The sequence below is a fragment of the Psammomys obesus genome, unplaced genomic scaffold (assembly GCF_907164565.1).
Source record: "Psammomys obesus unplaced genomic scaffold, mPsaObe1.curated_primary_1811, whole genome shotgun sequence".
In the NCBI taxonomy this organism is placed as follows: Eukaryota; Metazoa; Chordata; class Mammalia; order Rodentia; family Muridae; genus Psammomys; species Psammomys obesus.
Genome location: NW_026596256.1, coordinates 9335031 through 9341030, shown reverse-complemented (window position 1 = coordinate 9341030; position 6000 = coordinate 9335031). Strand labels below are relative to the sequence as shown.

The window sequence follows — 6000 nt, the reverse complement described above, 5'->3', positions numbered from 1 at the left end:
TTTCTGAACAGAACACCAACAGCACAGGCTCTAACATCAACACTCAATATGGGACCTCATGAAACTGAAAAGCTTCTGTAAAGCAGAAGACACTGTCGTCAAAACAAAATGACACCCAACTACATTTATTCTAGCTTAAAACTAGGCTTATCCAAAGTGAAAGTCATATTTAAATGTGGCAGACTTTTTGGAGTTAATGGCAAATTTGGAGTTAATGGCATCTGAGCAGTGGAATTCAGCCTCTCAGGTGTCACTGCTGGCCAGTGACATTTAAACTCTTTAATTTTAAAATGCTTTAGTGGATAACCTTTATATTACTTTGCTGATAGAGGGATTACTTAGCTATATGTACCACTGATTTAATGGTTTTCTTCTAACCAACTGATATACTTATCTCTTATTCTTAAACCTAATTGTAAATAAAGTGGTGCTGAGGGAAATGATATGGCTCCATGGATTCCATCCTCTATGTGGTCATGAGTGAGTGGAACTCCAGCACTTCTGAGTAGAGTGACATAAATGAGTCCATCATCTCATAGGATGTCATGTTCACATGTGAAGATGTAAGTTGATGGCAATCTCTGTAAAAGGCGATACTCGACTATCCACAAATCCTGGATGGAAGCATTTAATTTTCCAAGAACTGGTTCAGTGTTCACATGGTTCTTTTTATATTTCTTACGATGGAAGTCAATCCAGTTAACAAACTTAAACAGATGTCTTGATTCTTCAGGCACATGGTTATTTTTCAGCATTATCTTGGTCAATTATTTATTATCTGATAAATACATACAAGACAAATTAATTGCTACATTCCTTGACAGAAAGGGACCATGTTCATACTCCTGATAAGATGGCGTTAAGGTATCAAATTGTCTATAGTGCAGGGTATGTCAAGTTTTGTGCTTTAATTTTGTTTTTGTATTCTGGATCATTCCGTAGCTATAAATAAAATGTATAATGAATGACAGTGAGTCAATAGCTTTTAAACCAAAAGTTTACTAACTTTATTTTAATAACTTGAGGTAAATAAATCTACAAATCAAAATAGTGTTTAGTGTTACTTGCATATCATTCATTTATTGTTTGAAATCTAAAACTGTCATTACATCTTCAGTGAGAAAATGGTCCATGCTCTCCTGTTTATACATGCTTATTTACACATGCAACCAAGCAGGATCATGATATGAAGAGTCCTACTGAAGATGACAGAAAGGCTATCTCAAAAAATATTTTTTAGAGCCAGCTGCCATGGTTGCATGCCTCTAATCCCAGCATCAGGAGGGAGCAGCAGGCATTTCTGTGAGTTCGAGGTCAGCCTGGTCTGGTCTAAAAAAAAAGGGGGGGGGAAATGTTTGTTTGTTTTTAGACTTTGGTAACAAATTATTTTTGTCTGTTCAGAACATAGTGTCCTTTTGTATCAGGCTCCCAAGTGATGTGGATATAGGCAAGTGTCATGATGCCCTGCTTTCTTACAACAGTTTTTTTGATGCATAGTGATCTAAAGGAGCAGCAACAATGGATATAATAAAAGAACATGTCCAAACCCATTCAGATGGACACAACCATGTGCTGTTACATGTTAATAACAATACTATCATATGTCTTACCTTTGGTTATTAGTATTCTAGCATGACAGAAAATAAAAAGAATAATTTCTGAAAATCGGAAGAGTAGAAGATAGTAGCCCATTTTGTGTGTAGCATGTCTTCATCAGAAATGGAAGTGTCAAGAGTTGGCAGCTCTAAGGAGACTCTTACCTTCCAATTTCTAGTCCTATTCACTCCATACAGCCTACAGTGGGTGTCAAAGAGCCTTCCTTAGGCAGCACATGTGCTCCCACAGCAGAGCCATGTCCACAAGTGTACCTGCAGCCCTCTACCAGAAAGTTCAGCATTTGTTTAGGTCAAGGACATGTCCTCATAAAAGAAGTTAACTTATGTTGAATAGGAGGAATAGCTGAAACATTTGCAGCACATCCCAAGAAAGAGGATCTGACCAACTCAAAAATGCACACACAATAGGCATAAAATCTTGCAAGTTCATAAGGAAAATGAAGAAAGAATTTTTTCCTAAGAAAATCTTTTCTGGGCTCTTGATCCTTCCCAATGGCTTTAAGACAGTAATTTTTCAAATAAAATTCAGTGTCTTGGGAAGTAAGAAGTAGCAGTAAGCACAGTAAAACTGACACCAAGCCAAGTAATAGCTTTTCCAAGTATAAACAGTCATGGTTCCCAATTAAATCAACACCTGCTAGTGGTACATGAATACGAGGAAGGTTAAACTTTAAGCTTTTGATACTTAATTGAGATATAGAAGAAACTGATGAACTAAGTGAAATGTGAGCCTGGGGAGATGGCTCAGTTGGAAAAATCCATTCCAAAACAATGATAAGGACCACAACATGAAAGGACTACAACACACACACACACACACACACACACACAAACACACACACAAACACATACTCACACAGAGAGTGATGCACATAGACAAAAAAAAATTTTAAATTAAATTAAACTATCACACATTAAGAAAAATTAGGGAATAATGGCTTTCTCAGTAATATTTCAATATCCACAAAATTTATATCAAAAGAAACAAAAAAATGCCAAGAAATTAAAGGTTACCATAAAGGAAAGAGTTATGGTAGAGAACGTCTGGACTTGAATTTTCTCTAGCCCTAGCCTGAGCCACACAGTTAACTTCTTCAATACTCTTTGTGCTAAAGATGTAAAAATATGGGGATATTTGAACTTACCTCTAAGTTCTTCCTAAAACAAAACTTCTTCTGTTATGAGAAATCCCCAAATAGTGATTCGTAAAGCACAAAATACTTTCAGAATATCATATGTCAAATTTCTCAGAAACTTTGGAGAATAGAAAATCCACTTAAGGGTCCTTTCTACATAAGAGGATATTAAAGGAACACTTGTCACTGTCTGGATTTATTAGCACCATAGACCTGAGCAGTGATAACAAAAGTTTCTCCTTCAGTTTGTTTATATGGTAGATTACATTGATGGATTTCTGTATACTGAACCACACTTGCATGCCTGGGATGAAGCCTACTTAGTTATGGTGGATGATATCTTTGATATGTTCTTGGATTCGGTTTGCCAGTATTTTATTGAGTATTTTTGCATCAATGTTCATAAGAGAGTTAGGACTGAAGTTCTCTTTTTTTGTTGGGTCTTTGTGTGCTTTAGGTATCAAGATGACTGTGGCTTCGTAGAATGAGTTTGGTAGTGCTCCTTCTGTTTCTATTTTGTGGAATAGTTTGAGGAGAATTGGTGTTAGCACTTCTTTGAAGGTCTTGTAGAATTCTGCGCTGAAGCCATCGGGCCCAGGGCTTTTTTTGGAGGGGAGACTGTGAATGACTGCTTCAATTTCCTTGGGGGATATAGGGTTATTCAGTCTTTCTACCTGATCTTGACTTAATGTTGTTAGATGGAATGTATCAAGAAAATTGTCCATTTCATTTAGATTTTCAAATTTTGTGGCATATAGGCTTTTGTAGTATGACCTAATGATTGTTTGGATTTCCTCAGTGTCTGTAGTTATGTCACCCTTTTCATCTCTGATTTTGCTGATTTGATTAGATCCTCTCTCCTTTTTAGTTAGTTTGGCTAAAGGTTTGTCTATCTTGTTAATTTTCTCAAAGAACCAGCTTTTTGTTTCATCGATTCTTTGAATAGTTTTATTTGTTTCTAATTGATTGATTTCAGCCCTGAGTTTAATTATTTCCATCCTTCTGCTCTCTTGGATGTGTCTGCTCCTTTTTTTTCTAGGGTTTTCAGTTGGGCCATTAAGTTGCTTGTATGTGATGTTACAAATTTCTTCTTGAAGGCACTTAGAGCAATGAATTTTCCTCTGAGTACTGCTTTCAAAGTGTCCCATAAATTTGGGCAAGTTGTGCCTTCATTTTCATTGAATTCTAGGAAGTCTTTATTTTCTTTCTTTATTTCTTCCTTGACCCAGTTGTCATTGAGTAGCAAGTTGTTCAGTTTCCATGTGTGTGTCGGCTTTTTATTATTTCTGTTGTTGTTGAGGTCCAGCTTAAGTCCATGGTGGTCAGATAGAATACAAGGGATTATTTCAATCTTCTTGTATCTGTTGAGGCTGGCTTTGTGACCAACTATATGGTCTATTTTGGATAAGGTTCCATCAGGTGCTGAAAAAAAGGTATACTCTTTTGAGTTTGGGTGTAAAGTTCTGTAGACGTCTATTAGGTCCATTTGATTTAGGGATTCTGTAAGTTCTTTTATTTCCCTCTTTAGTTTCTGTCTAGTTGATCTGTCCATTGGTGAGAGTGGGGTGTTGAAGTCTCCCACTATTAAGGTATTAGGATCAATGTGTGATTTAAGCTTTAATAATGTTTTATTTATGAATGTAGGCGCTCTTGTATTTAGGGCATAGATGTTCAAAATTGCGATGTCCTCTTGGTGGATTTTTCCTTTGATGAGAATATAGTGGCCCTTCTTATCTTTTTTGATTAATTTTGGTTGAAAGTCTATTTTATTAGATATTAGGATGGCTACTCCAACTTTTTTTCTGGAACCATTTGCTTGAAAAACATTTTTCCAACCCTTTACTCTGAGGTAGTGTTTATCTTTGTTACATAGGTGTGTTTCTTGGATGCAACAGAATGTTGGATCTTGTTTCTGCAATCATTATGTTAGTCTGTGTCTTCTTATTGGGGAGTTGAGTCCGTTGATGTTGATAGATACTAGTGACCAACAATCGTTACTTTCTTTTGATGTGGGGTTGGTGGTGTTGATGAGTTTCATTGCCTGTATTCTTTTTTGTTTGTTTGTTTGTTTGTTTTTTGTTGCCTAGTTATCTATTTCCTCTGTTTCCTTCAATGTAGTTGTTTTCTTTGGTTTGGAGTTTCCCTTCTAGTAACTTCTGTAGAGCTGGGTTACTGTGTAGATATTGTTTAAATTTGGTTTTGTCATGGAATATTTTGACTTCTCCATTTATGTTGATTGAAAGTTTTGCTGGGTATAGTAGTCTGGGTTGGTATCTGTGGTCCCTTAAGGACTGCATGATTTCTGTCCAGGCCTTTCTAGCTTTAATAGTTTCTGCTGAGAAATCTGGTATGATTCTAATAGGTCTACCTTCATATGTTACTGGGTCTTTTTCCCTTGCTGCTTTTAAATTTTTTTCTTTGTTCTGAAGATTCAGTGTTTTGACTATGATGTTACGTGAAGAATTTCTTTTCTGGTCTAGTCTATTTGGTGTTCTGTAGGCCTCTTGTATGTTTATGGGCATCTCTTTCTTTAAGTTGGGAAAATTTTCTTCTATAATTTTTTGAAAATATTTTCCGGACCTTGGAGCCTGATGTCTTCTTTTTCATCTACTCCTATTATGCTTAGATTTTGTCTTTTCATGGTGTCCTTGATTTTTTGAATGTTTTTTGTTTGGAAGTTTTCTGATTTTTTCTTTGAGAGACGTGTCAATTTCTGCATGTGTATCTTCGGCACCTGAGATTCTCTCTTTCATCTCTTGTATTCTGTTGGTGATGCTTACCTTTGTAGTTCCTGATCTTTTCTCTATGTTCTCCAGCTCTAGATTTTTCTCTGTGTTTTCTTTATAGATTCTAATTCTGTTTTCATGTCTTGCACCGTCTCCTTTATCTACGTGTATGTGGATTCTTGTCTTTCCATGATGGCTTCTATTTTTTTGTCCATTACCTCTAAAAATTGCTAATTGTGTCCCTACTTGTTTGGCTGTATTTGCCTGTATTTCTTTGAGAGCTTTGTTCATTTCTTCTTTATTTGCCTTCATTTGTGTAGATAATTTTTGAGAGCTTTGTTCATCTCTTTGTTTGCCTCAATTTTCGTGGTCATTTCTCTGAGAGTTTTATTTATTTCCTCTTTGTCTTGATTTCTGTGGCTATTTCTTTGAAGCCTTTGTTCATTTCATCTTTATGGGCCTCTAATAGCTGGAAAAACATAGTTTTAAAGTCGTTTTCTTGTGTATCTAATAAATTGAAGT

At 35.9% G+C, this 6000-nt stretch overlaps 1 pseudogene; it reads right to left on the bottom strand.

Moving 5' to 3' along the window:
* Positions 1-359: 359 nt before the first annotated feature.
* The window catches only part of LOC129668683 (arylacetamide deacetylase-like 2), a 36180-nt pseudogene continuing 30539 nt past the window's right edge, over positions 360-6000 (bottom strand).